Source organism: Lactuca sativa, chromosome 3 (assembly GCF_002870075.4).
Source record: "Lactuca sativa cultivar Salinas chromosome 3, Lsat_Salinas_v11, whole genome shotgun sequence".
In the NCBI taxonomy this organism is placed as follows: domain Eukaryota; kingdom Viridiplantae; phylum Streptophyta; class Magnoliopsida; order Asterales; family Asteraceae; genus Lactuca; species Lactuca sativa.
Window position 1 is genome coordinate 10,044,112 of NC_056625.2, and position 14,320 is coordinate 10,058,431.

The window sequence follows — 14,320 nt, forward strand, 5'->3', positions numbered from 1 at the left end:
TATCTGAAGGGTTTGCCCAAATGGGACATCCAAATCCCAACCATCAACATACTTAGACTAAAACATGAAGCAAAACATCTTAAGACTAGATCTAAGCATGAAATGGACAAGGTTGAAGCCTTATAGTTCAGATGAATCAGAAATGAAGCCTAACTTATGGATCTACTCTCCTCCCACACGTTCTTGCTCCTCCTTCAAGATTCTTCTTCTTCAACCTCACCAAGAATGCACAAGATTAGCTTACAATCACCAAAATGGCTTAGGGTTTCGAGATTAGGGTTTTGGACAATGGAGGATGGAGATAAGGCCAACAACTTGGGGTTAAGGTGTTTAAATAGGGTGTTAAACCGCAAAATTAGGGTTTCATTTCTGCCAGCCTACTTGTCGAGTTGAGGCCTCCCAACTCGTCGAGTAGGTTTCTAAATCCACGGTCCAATTCATCTCTACTCGACGAGTTTAGAGCCTCCAACTCTTCAAGTTTCTATATATGAAAGTGAATAATTATAATATAAATACATACTAGGAACCAGGCATTGCACAATATTGTTTTGTGCGTAAGCCAACAAACATGGGAGCAAGCCAAACATAAGATGTGGGCCAAAAAAGCAAGTCAGACTTATGTTGTGGGCTCACGAGCAATCCAAACTTGATTTGTGAGCCAGGAGTGCAGAGCAGACTCATGTTGTGGGCTCATGGGAAATCCAACCCGATGGGTGTGGACCCAGTATGCATGTTGTTATATGTTGTGTGGTGGTATTTTGTGAAACTCACTAAGTTGTGGCTTACAATTTAAGTGTTATATTTCAGGTACTTATGATGATTGGGGCAAGGCGAACGCGTGATCGTACACATCATTCAATGATATGTTTTGGAGATTTTATAATACTCTGATTTTGGGATATTTGTATCTGGATATTTGGTGTTTATGACTTGTGTTTTGATTGAAACAATGATGTTTACTAGATTAAAAAATGAAAATTTTATCGTGATTTTTGGGACGTTACATAAATTGTATGTTTTCCCAATATATTGTTGAAATGAAAATACCATCAGTATATTTGGTAAAAAAATAGCAACTTACATGTAAAATAGGGTACTTAAACATACCATTCATAAGTGCACTAGGGCTATCTTATAAGTAAGTTGCTATTTTTTGTTAGGAAAAGATAAATTATCATGCAACATACTTGAGACAAAAATGGGCTTAAAGGTCAAAATAGCAACTTGCTTTCATAATTATCTCAATACACTCTTAAAATAAGCATACCATCAAACCTTGTGAAAACAACCTTGAGACGACCTTCAAAAACACACTTATCTTGTGAAAACAACTTTGGGACATGAGGTAAATAGAGGAGTTTCGTTTTCACGATAACATAATTCCATTTCAACATTCATTACTAACTTTATGTTCCTGGTGCTTTAGAAGGAAGCCAACCCGAGGGACTAAAAGCAGTGTACAACAAGAAGAAAAATAAAGAGAATCGTGACCTAACGTTTTAGAATCGATTGTTTTTTTAGGCGGTTGATGTCTAGGACGCACGTGAGTTAAGGGAATATAAAGCTACTTGTTGGTAACCGATTCTATTAATGAAATAACAGAGAATGTATTAACGTTGCGTTTATTTTGAAAAAAGAAGGAAAAAAAAAGACAAATGTAAGGTCTTATATAGAATAAACTTAATTTACATGTTAATAACCAGCTTCATTAATGAAATAACAAAAAATATGTAAAAACGAAAGTTTTTTTTTTTTATAAATAAAAATGCAGGTCTAAAATAATAAAATGTCAAAATACATAGTCTTTTATAGAATAAACCCTTAATAAGTATACATATTTATTCGTATATATGTATAGCGTTTCGAAAACTTTTTTTTGTTTGGACAACAAATATAATAATATTAAAGGGACACTAGCAACGAGCCATTGAGACAAAACAATTACATATGAGAATACAAAACCGGATTTTGGAGCCACACATCCCATTTGATACGGAGCTTATGCTTTCTATACGCAACCAATTATACGAGCACACAACAATACTACTATTTTATTTATTACATCTATAAAAAACGTAAGGAATTTCTAAACTTCCAAATGCTCCACTAATATGTGGAAATAATAACATACAACACCAATTAACTTCTTTGAAACAATCAGTGAAGTCAAAGCCAACTAAGCAAACAAATCTCGAACCCTATGCAATGAGGACATGTCGATATCGCACCATCTACAAATTTTCCCCACTAAACCCTTGGCAACCTCACAATCTAATAACGAATGATCCAACCAAGTAGACAAATCTCGAACTTTTTACAAGTTTTTGCTAAACTTGATAAACATCTTGAATAACGACATATAACAAATACCCAACGAACCAAGAATCGATCTAATAAGTGTATATCTACCCCCAATAGATAGCATATTCACTTTTCCACCCATTAAGTTCCTTTTTAAACCTCTACATGTGTACACCCCAACATTGAGTTTCAGACATGTTAAGACTATTTGGAATATCAAAATACTTAAAAGAGAAATAATCAGAGTTACAACCGATAACATATACCAACTCTTTATGAATCCACTACCCGACTATATGTAACTTGGATGTCTGAAAATGGATATGTAAACCCGACACATCATGAAAGCATTTGAGAATCGATATAATATTTTACATGTTGTCTTTCAAACAATGCCCCCAAAACAAAACATCACCCACTGACCCACATAAAAAATAGGAGATATATGCAAATTTTCATGATCTGCATATATGTATGTAAACCAACAAAAAAATTGTATATTTGTTTTTCAAGCGAACCCTCTAGATGACGTCAATGTGATTGTCTATTTTTGTTCTTTTTCTAAACAAAGGGAAAAAAAACTATTGGGTTCTTGGTATTATTTTGGTTTTAACTTCATCTGTTTTAGATAAAATAAAAATAAAAATAAATAAAAAAAAAATAAAAAAAATAAAAAAAAAACTAATTTTATGGAGCTAGTGATACCCTAGACTAACACAAACAATTACATTGAGGAAATAGCAAGAATAAGGTTTCGAAACCACCCAACCTTATCAAATTTACTCCTATTAAAGGCCCAAAAGAATGATCCGGGTAACAATACTATTAAAAATGATACAATTTTTAAGTTTGAGGACACCAAAGAAGGTTCCATTTCGATACCTCTGCTAGAGATATTATATCTAATTGGAAATTTATTCAGTGTCAACTAGGTCTTATGACGCCTACTCTTATTAAAGGCTCAAAAGAATGATGACACATTTTTTTGGGTTTAATGACACCAAACAAGTTGCCATTTCAATACCTTTACACTGTAGATTTCATATTATTACAATGCTTATTATTTTCATATGATCATGAGTCATGACCCTATGTATATGTATATGTATATGTATATATATGTGTGGGAGAGTCGCTTTCAACCTAAGTGGTTACACCATCTAAGCCGTGGTCTAAGTGGTGCGGCCATAATACATACTTTAGTGCATTAGAACCACATGGTGTGGACCACATGGTGGGTGGCTAGGACCGATAGATACTATTCCTAATTAGTATTACTCATCGAGGGTCAGGAACAAAATATATCATTCATATAAATATAAGGTTTTGATTGTTTTTAATTTTTAAGTTTAACAATGAATCGTGATTAGAACGGCTTTCCATAAAAGTTAATTAATATTAGACTAAACAAATTAAACGAAATAAGATGCGTGTCTAGGAACGATTGTACTATCGTCACCCCCGTAATCCTAATCCTAAAAACATTAATTATAGATAAAAAGTAGTAGCATTTATTTACCCTAAATACTTTTTAATGTGTTTATTTTAATATATATATATATATATATATATATATATATATATATATATATATATATATATATATATATATATATATATATATATATATATATATATATATATATATATGAAAATAGTAGCATCTCCGATTTATTCGTCTCTATTTTGTAATAACTAAGTTATTATTTTGGGCCGGCCCAAATAGCCCAGACCAAATGTCGCAGGCGGGAAAAATGGCGGGGTGGAAAACGAATAACTACACGAAAACAGAGAAACAAAGCGCTACTCCGATAGTCTGATAATAACAGAATCGGTCTGCTATGTTGCTCGACATCATCTTCCCGATGTCTTCGTTGTATTTATGATCTACGTCCGTTGTTGGTCTTTCTCCTTCATCGACAGGTAACATTTCATCTTATTATTCTTGTTTATGCGTAATTTAGGGTTTGAAGTCATTTACCCCCAAATAAATGATAATGCACATAAAGTTCAGTTCCACCCTCTAGTGTATTATACTATTCTTCTCTCTGTTTTGTTGTTTTTTGTGGTTCTGTGAATTTTAAACAAGGTTTAATATATAATATAATAATATATAAACAAATGATCAAAAAAAAGTTTGATTTAAGTGTGTTTTGTCATTTGTGTTCGTAGTGTCCCGTGTTTACTAGGTTTTTGGGCAATTTAAATATGATAAATTATTAATTTGATGATGATAAAGTGGAGCTGCTCAACACGCGAGATTTGATCATGCTATTTTTATTAGTTAAGAAGCCAAAAGAATCGCATTTTGATTGAAATCCAAAAACTATATCATATATGACCAATAGAGGATGCAAAAGTTGTATGAAGCTGCATATAGGACAGGAACACACACTTGGTAGAAATGAAATGGTAATAATGCTAAACCCCTCCATATTGGAAAACAAGCATGTATGTTTCACAAAAGTAACTCAGTGAGTGCCTATAGAGTGTCTGTATGTAACAAATAAACTAAGTTGTCCATATTGGTAATGAAATGTACGTACATTGCTATTATGAGTTTACATATTTTGTTATTATGGTAATAAAACAAGATACGTTGTTTATACCAGTAAAAAATAAAGAGCATTGTCTATATCAGTAAGAAAATATAAGGTACAATGTTATTCCTTGGAATTTGCCCCTTAAAATATCACATCCTATTTTTGTTTCTTTCTACTGTAGCATTGTACTTTCAAGTTTTTCCTAATTAATGCATTGTACTTTGAAAAATCCATTACATTATATATTCAAAAAACTTCATTAGGACTACGGGTGTAAACGAGCCGAGCCTAGCCCAAGTCTGACCAAGCTCGAGCTCCGCTCATTTAATTTTGAGGGACATCGTGCTCGATTCGAGCCTTAAAATGAAGCTCGAGCTCGGCTCGTGAACAATTTAGTGGGCTCGCGAGCCTAAACAAGCTTAAACGAGCCTCTCTCTCTCTCTCTCTCTCTCTCTCTCTCTCTCTATATATATATATATATATATATATATATATATATATATATATATATATATATATATATATATATATAGGCTAGTTTAAGCTCGTTTAGGCTCGCGAGCCCACTAATTGAAGCTCGACTCGAGCTCGTTTAATAAATGAGCCTCATATTTAGGCCCGTTTAACTCGATCTCGAGTAGCTTACGAGTAGCTCGGCTCCCTTACACCCCTAATTAGGACATTCTACTTTGAAAAATATACCAAGTTGTAGTGGTAAAAATTGTTTTGTATTTGTATTTGGATGACATTGTTTTTATTGGGTAGTTTTCAAAGTGCACTATTGTAATGGAAGAAATGAAAGTAGGATGTTGTAAAATAATGATAGTTGATTCGTATAGTCGCCTCAAAAAATATATATTTACATTTATATTATGTTATATTGCCTGGTACTCATTGTATGTTGTTTCTATGTTAATAAAAGAGTAAATTACACGAATAGTCCCTATGGTTTGGGGTAATTTGCATGTTTGGTCCCTAACTTATGTTTTTAACTCGGAAGGTCCCTATTGTTTGTTTTTGTTACGCACTTGGTCCATACTATTTGTTTTTGTTACGCTCTTTGTCCCTGTCTTACTTAAAAAAAATTATTATTTAAATAGGGAAAAATGGTGGGGTAGGCAATGTAAGGTTAGAGGGATGGGGTTGGGGGAGTGTTTATTTAAATAAATTAAAAAATCAAGGAGAAAATAGTCTTTTTAGGTAAGACAGGGACCAAATGCGTAAAAAAAACAAACAGTAGGGACCTTTCGAGTTAAAAAAATAAGTTAGGGACTAAACACGTAAATTACCCTAAACCATAGGGACCATTCGTGTAATTAATGATAGTTGATTCATATACAATAGTATTTCTCTATACACAATAATTGATGTTTTAGAATATTGTACTTTATAACTTTATAAATCATAAGTTTTTATGTATGGAGAAAAAAAATAGAATGAACACTTAAAAAATAGTTCCTAAGGTCATCCGTTATACACACCACTAACCATTATAATGGTGGGTGTCACATCATCATCAGTTCACCACATTCGCTACCACTAATCATGGGATACCTACCACTAAACACACCACTTCACTTCATTTTTTTAATTAAATTTAAATAAAAAATACATAAAAAATCATATAATTTTTTTAAATACTAATTTCTTTAATTTAAAATACCAAATTACATTAATTTAAATACAAAAAATTAAAAAACATTAAAAATAAAAATACAACTTCAAACTATATTACTTAATTAACATAGAATAAAAAAAACATTACATTAACTTAATAACCTAATTTATATAAAAAAAAAAATAAAAAAAAAAAAAAAAAAAAAAAAAAAAAACTTAAGTAAAAAAACTAATCTTCGTTCATGTTGAGTTCGTACAAATGATCTGCGACATCTTCTCGAAGATTGAAACACGTTTCGCTGTTATGAATTTCAACAACTCGTGATATAAATTCATTTGTTCCGGATACGAACTCTTCAAGCGGGATGACGACGTCGTCCAGATCGTACGTGCAAATCGCTCGACCTTGATCTTCAATGATCATATTATGCATTATAATAAATGTTAGGACCATTCGTTTAATTCTATCCTTATCCCAAAGTCGTGTAGCGGATTTCACTATACGCCACGTCTGCTTGAGGATTCAAAATGCCCTCTCGATATCCTTTTTCGTTGATTCTTGTCTCTTTGTGAACAACTTTGCCTTTTCACCTTGAGGAACCAAATATGCCTTCATAAGTGTAGAATAATCCGGGTATATCCCATCACAAAGGTAGTAACCGTATTTGTACGAATGTTCATTTATTGTGAACGTCATGTCAGGTGCTTTGCCGGTCCAAAGATCGTTAAAAAGTGTAGATTGGCCAAGAACGTTAATGTCGTTGTTAGACCCCGCGATTCCAAAAAAAGAATGTCATATCTATAAATCCTGAGATGTGATAGCTTCTAGGATTATACTTGGTTCACCTATATCTTCTCGAGTGAATTAACCACATCATGCATTTGGACATTTTACAATCTAGACTACCAAACATACCTAAAAATTCATGCCTCTCTTCATGAGCCGAATATAATCACTCAATATTAAATGGAGTTGGTTTACACAAATATTCTTGATGAAAAACCTCATATACACATGCGCAAAACCATACACAATCAATTGCGTTCCTCTCGGATACTTAGAAGTATTTGTCAGATGTATTAAATGTTATACCGTATCTCAAATACCTAAGCGCAACCGCATACTTTTGTATACTACTAAAACCTATTCTTCCACTAGCGTCAGATTTTTGTTTGAAAAAACCATAACGAGCTTCTAAAACATTACTAATACGTAAAACATCGCCTTATTTGACGAAAACGACGTTCGAATGTGTCTTCATTAGAAAGACAGTTATCGGCGAAGTAATCACGTATCAATAAGTCGTGCACGGCTTGACGATCACGATTGACAACCGCCCTTGTATGAACAATATTCGAATTTTCTTCATCGTGAATGTGTTGCACAACATTGAAGAAGGTCGGGATGAATTCACCGTCATCATCTTAGTCAAAAAATGTTAACACTTCCAAATCTTTATGTGTTTTTTGGTTTAGAATGAGAGTGAAATGTTATGAAATGTAAGTAGAAGTGTGAGGATTTTATTTATATAGGTATCAAGTTTTTGAAAAAAAAAACAATTTGACCATTCAAACGGTCAAAAGAAGCAAATTAAATACTCATTGGTCGTTTCATTTCGTCGTCGGGGACACGAGATATCACGACCACGGTCGATCACGACCGGCCGTGGTGGTGTGCACGGTCATGGTCGTGGTCCACATAAACAACAAAGGTGCTCGTGTCGAGTACACCAATGGTCTAACAAATACTCTATTAACCGGTTGAAAGTAAAGGAAATTGTGACAATAAATGATTAGCTAATAACTTCACTGGAAATTTATTATTATAATAATTACAAAATGGTAAACCTGATTGATGAATAATAGTTAAGCAGCAAGAATTTTAAGTCAATAATGATGAGCATTTCAAGAGTTGAGTCATCATTTCTTTCTCTTGGTTGATGCCAAACGGTCCACACAATGTGTTGATAGTCTCGAGTCTCGACCCCGATTAATAAAATATCCTTCAGTCAAAGTCAAACCATTTAATTTATTATTAGAAAATTAGTTAAAATTTTATATTTTTTTTGATAATCTTCAAACCATTAGACTACTAGGTGTGGGCAACATGTTATTACATGTTATCACACTTAAATTGTCCACCTCATCATTCTAGTCACAATTTGGTATTATAACACAAAGAATGAAAATGGACAATATCAAATAACATGAAATAACACATACTATTTTCTATTTTTTTTTTTATTTTTTTTTTGATGTTTTTAATTTCTATTATTCTAATTTGTTTTATTTTTTTATTTACTTCATATATTTCTAATTCGTTTTATTTTTTTAATATATGTCATATATTTATAAAAAAACATATAAATTAATAAAACATAATTTCATTAACTAGAAAATTAAAAACATCATACAAACTTAAAAAAAACATTACAAACCAAAAAAAAACATTGAAAAAAAAACACACGATAGTCATAATAATTAAAAAAAAACACCGACAAACTATTCTTCGCCCAAGTATTTTTTCTCTATCTGTGCCTTCATCCTCCGTATCACTTCAGCTCGTCTCGGTGGTAAATTTTCTTCGTTTGTTGTAAGAATTGCCAAATCCTTCGACATGCGATCTTCTTGGGCTTCTTGACGAAGGAAATCCAAATGCCCCCGTTGCAATTCGTATCTTTTATTTGCGATTTCTGTGTGGGCATCGAATTTTTTTTCATTTCCTCGTGCTCTCGAAGCCGAATTTCATTCTTCTCCGCATGTCGTTGAGCGCGTTTCGCTTTGTCGCGTCCCATAGGTCGTCGTGGCGGAGAGATTTCCTCGATGTCGTCAAACTCGTCCGGGATCTCATCGGTGTCCGCGTTGAGGTCGATGTTCGTGTGTTCGTCAGAAACGTCAACCGAACCCGAACCACGAGACCTTTTGGATTGTTGTTCCGATGATGTTGGCGTTTTCATCCATTTTGGATCTTTCCTCACTAACTCCCATACTTTTTCATACTCAAATACGTGCCCCATTTGCACGTGATATTCCTCCCTCGCGGCTCTAAACACATCGAAATCATTGACACAACTCTGACGTTGCGAAGAAAGTTTGTTGTATATGGAATTGAATTTGGTGCACTTCCGGCTAATTTGAGTCCATTTGTCACTAAGCATATCATTATTGCGATACGTGTCACCCTTGTTCAAAATTGTGCGAAATTTGACGATTACGGCATCCCAAAAAGCAACTCTCTTCATATCGTTCCCCATAGTTGGTTGTTTTGAAGTACCGCACCAAGCCGTCGCCAACGTATGCTCTTCCTCCGGTGTCCACCATGTTGGAGGTGCTTCCGTTTCGTCCGTCCCGACAACGACCTCTTTCCCTTTCTTTTTTGGTCTTCCTTTTTTTTTCCTAATGCTCTCTGACTACCACCAGCTTGCGTCTCGACAACGGGTTCTTGCGTGGGTGTGGGTTGTGTGACTGTTTGGCGCATGGGACCGAACGTGGTAAAAAGGTTTTGTTGAATGTTTGCACTTTGTTGCATAAATGGCGAGGTAGGGAATTGTATTGGGGGTGAGGTGGTATTGAAAAAATTACCGGAATATGAAATTTGTGGTGAGTTTTGAGAGTTTAGAAGGTTGATGTATCCCTCGTATCCTGCAAAACCCAATGGAGTGGATGTGTTTGTCTTCGGAGGAGGGGTATTCGGGTTTTGATCCATAGAGGGTAATTTTTTTTGAATGAAATAGATATGGATATAGATAAATAGAGATAGAGAGGTAAAATGATATACATATTTGTTGATATATATAAAGTAATTTTTTTTTATTAATTCTACCGTATGCAACGGTATTATTACCGTTTTTCAACGGCTAAAAAATAAAAAAGGTTCGAATTATACACGTTGTGGCTCGTTATCGTGGTAACATCTCATGGCATAACGCGTCCCTGGGGCGGTGTTCCGCGCCATGGCGCCGTTAAGGGCGTATGCCACGTCAGATAACGCGGCTACCGCGTTGCCCACACCCGAGCGTCTTACACAACTTTAACATCAAAAATAACTAAATAGGTATATTACTTTTTGTGCAACTTAATTGCATAGAATTTCAAAAATAACAATAACGTTATAAAGTGTATTATTAGACAATCATAATCAAAATTAAAATTTTTCATAAATAATTAATTTTAAGTATGTAAATGTGTTTTAAATATTTAAAAAATATTAAATTTTAAAATACCGTTTGATACATAAAATTTAAATTTAAGATATATCATAATTTAATATCAATTTTAACTATAATATAACATGTAACAAATAAGACATATATAATAGCAGTATACAAATAATAAACTGAAAATACATCAAATTCAAAGTTGAAAGTTGAAACACCCATGTATAAAAGTTGAAAGTTCCAACAACAATGTTGGTGTTAATGAACACTATAACATTATATTTGGTATTTTAATATCCACTTTTTATGTAGCAATTGTGTTGAACCGGAACACTTTTGCATCAAATATGGTTTTTAAAATGAAATTTGTTGTTAGATTGAGGATGTTCTAATGTATTATAAATTATTATCTACCTTTTTATTATTTGTTTGAATTATTTTTATTTACAACTTAGTAGAAATAATAAAACAGCCGCACCAAGTAATTTTTATAACGGGTCATGAAGTCAACACAAACTTGACTGGGTTGCTAACAGTTTTCTATTTTTTAAATAAGTTTTCAAAAACTATATTATTCAAAAGTCATTTCCATTTTAAAATATGCGTACGTTTTTTCCAAAATTCTGGGGAAAACCAAAAAAAAGGTAAATCAATCGTTTTGCATGCATTTAATACGTTAACGGTGTAAATTAAAAAAACCAATGATGCAAGATTTGAAAATTATAAAGACCGGTGATATAGCGTTTTGCAATATTGTCATGAAGTTGCTATTTTTTTTTTTAAATGAAGTTATTTTTTTGAAAATCACGAGTACCATTATTGAAATTCTATCTAATTTTAATTATAAACGAAAATTTAAAAATTATTCAATTTCTTTTATCAAACTGTATTCTAATTTAACATGTGGTCGTATTACTCAATTTTTTATATACCATTCTCACCCCTAATAATTATTGTTTTTATGGTTAGAAGTTATGTTGTATTTAAAAATAATAAAATATATTTTTTCAAAGAATGTTTTTGAAGATTTTTTAGATATTGATGTGAGAAAAAATTGAAATATGAGTTGTTTTTCTGAAGAAAATATAATAGTTTTTTTCTGAAATCATCCGTATATGTTATTGGATATTGAGTTCGACATCTTCCGGATTGTATATTTATCAAATTGGGTTTTTTACTTTAGTCCATCTGAAAATGATGCAACATTTAATATATTTACAAGAATGATGACAAAAAATAAAACTTATAATAAAATCAAATACTATCTTATATTATAAGTATTAATCCTGCGTAACAAAAACAATATCCAAAGAAAAAAAACATTCTAATATCTCGTAATATATGTAGATAACAAATGTGATTTGCCAAATCGAACCGACTAGAAACGAATCTGCTTATTCAGCGGATGAGCTGACGCATATTCAACCGGCGGGATCACCAATAACATAAGAAGCGCCAGAATCCCCACCGGAAAGAACATCAACATCATCGGCGGTGGCGGCAATGGCGGAAGCATTGGCGGCACAACCAGAAGCGACGCGGTTACGATAATAAGTAAGCCCACCAACTTCATATCGAGTCTCTTCTTCTGTATCTCTCGTTTTTGCGTTCATAAACTTGGAGTTTTCGCTTCCTGTTATCAGAGATAGAGATCCTGCTTTGAGCTTCTGTTAATGGAGAAGCGACCATGGTTATTTAAACAGTTGCAAAGATGAGTGAGGAATCAGAAGAGAATCAAAATGTTGATAACATCAAATCCCGATGCGATACGTCGTGCAGAAGATCTGTCTACCAAATCATCCTTTTTTTTTAATCTTTTTTTCTATTTGCAAATCTTATTATAATATAATATGTAAATATATCATACACTGCACCTTCAAAAACTTCAAATATCATAAGATTTTGTCTTCGATCATTCGGTTAAGAAACCTTTTTAAGTTGCTGTTTAGGCATTACATTTTTAAGATATAACTTATCATGTATCAAAAACGTTCGTAATCAATTACATTTTAAAGTATTTTGTTTTTATAAAAATTAGTTTAAAATGTTTAAGATAATTGTAACCATAAATTTTATCATGTTCTAAGTTTCGTTAAGATAATGAATTTATTAATTACAATAAAAATTGTAACCAAAGAAAACAATTTATTTTAAAGAACATGATAAGACATATAAATAATTGTTTTTAATATTGTTGGTATTATTGCAATATTAAAATAAAATTCACTTTATACAACGATGATAGTTATGACATTTCAGTCACATTTTAAAATGATCATTTAAGAAGACCATGTTCTAGAAGTTTGTCAATCATATATATATATATATATAACATGTGTACGACACGGTTGATAAAATAAAAATAACATAGAAACTACGAAAATTGTAATCATTAATCATAAACTTACAAACATTTATTTTTATACAACATTATATGTTTTATTCATAAATATATCATTGTTATTTTTAATTAATATTTAAAATGGTTTCAAAATGATATTTGACCAAAAAAAAAAATTAATTATATCATTAAGCAGAGGACAAATTATAAATAAAGAAATAAATAGATAAATAAAAACCTTAGATAATAAGAAAACCATAGTATCTAATAAAAAACACAACTAAAATGTCCACATGCCAATCACTTGAAAATAAATACATTAAAGGCTTTTTTTCGAATTACTCTTACAGAGAAAAGGTATGGAAAACAATTCAAAATATGAGAAGAGAAACTTCAAGGCTCCATTTTCTTCCTATATAAAGTGTACTTGATTACTATACTTAAATCTAAAATTCATTTGTTTAATCCAGGCAATCTATATTTCACTCAAGATCAACTTCAGTTCAATTCTTCCTTCATCTATAAGTTTTTTATTCCCAGTTAATGTTATTCCTTTCAAAATTCATATGATAATTCTACGAGTTCTTGAATTAAGAAATTGGATAACATATTTTAACAATATTGTGGGTTTCCACTACACGGACAATAAATAACAACCAAATAAAAATTACCAAAATGTCCTCAGATATTGTAGATGCAAATAGTTAGCCTACATATTCTATTTTACCCTTTCTCTTGTATATAAACTTTAAGGGTGGCTTAGCAAGGTTGCTATAAAAAGCAAAAATTAGAAAGCATCAAACCTAGAGTTTATGATCTACTAATTCAAATCTTGAATAATAATCATTATTGACACATTTACCCTTAACAAAAAAATGGTTGCCCCGAATTAAAAGAATGAAAGATAGCCAAAATCACAACATACCTGCAGTTTACTACTAAAACATTTTTCACACATTTATCCTTAACAAAAAAATGTCCATTGTTGCATGAGCCATCAAACTTTAAAACCGGCAACAAAAAGATAGTATATGCCTTTTTTCATGGTCACCCGGTTACCCCTAAATAACCTAACATGCTTTCTATATTTTGACTCTGTACAATCAAGTACAATTTTTATGAAGATAATTTAGTAATTGGATTCATGCTATTACATTCTCAAAGAAAATCACAAAAGCGATACCACAAATCATAACCGACAGGTAACCTACAATATCTTTTTGTGCTTGTTTCTTTATGTTTTTATGTTACCATTGAACCACAATCCAAAAACATTTTCGGAATGTTCAATTCTCATGATCCCCAACTACAACATAATATTCTTTTATCTAGATTCCAATACATTACAAAAGCATATATTT

At 32.0% G+C, this 14,320-nt stretch overlaps 1 long non-coding RNA gene across 1 annotated transcript; it reads left to right on the top strand.

Moving 5' to 3' along the window:
* Nucleotides 1-4,110: 4,110 nt before the first annotated feature.
* Nucleotides 4,111-12,533, top strand: LOC122196822 (uncharacterized). Its single transcript, XR_006188979.2, has 3 exons — nt 4,111-4,224; nt 11,966-12,172; nt 12,262-12,533. It is a non-coding gene; the product is annotated as an uncharacterized LOC122196822 (long non-coding RNA).
* The last annotated feature ends 1,787 nt before the right edge of the window (nt 12,534-14,320 follow it).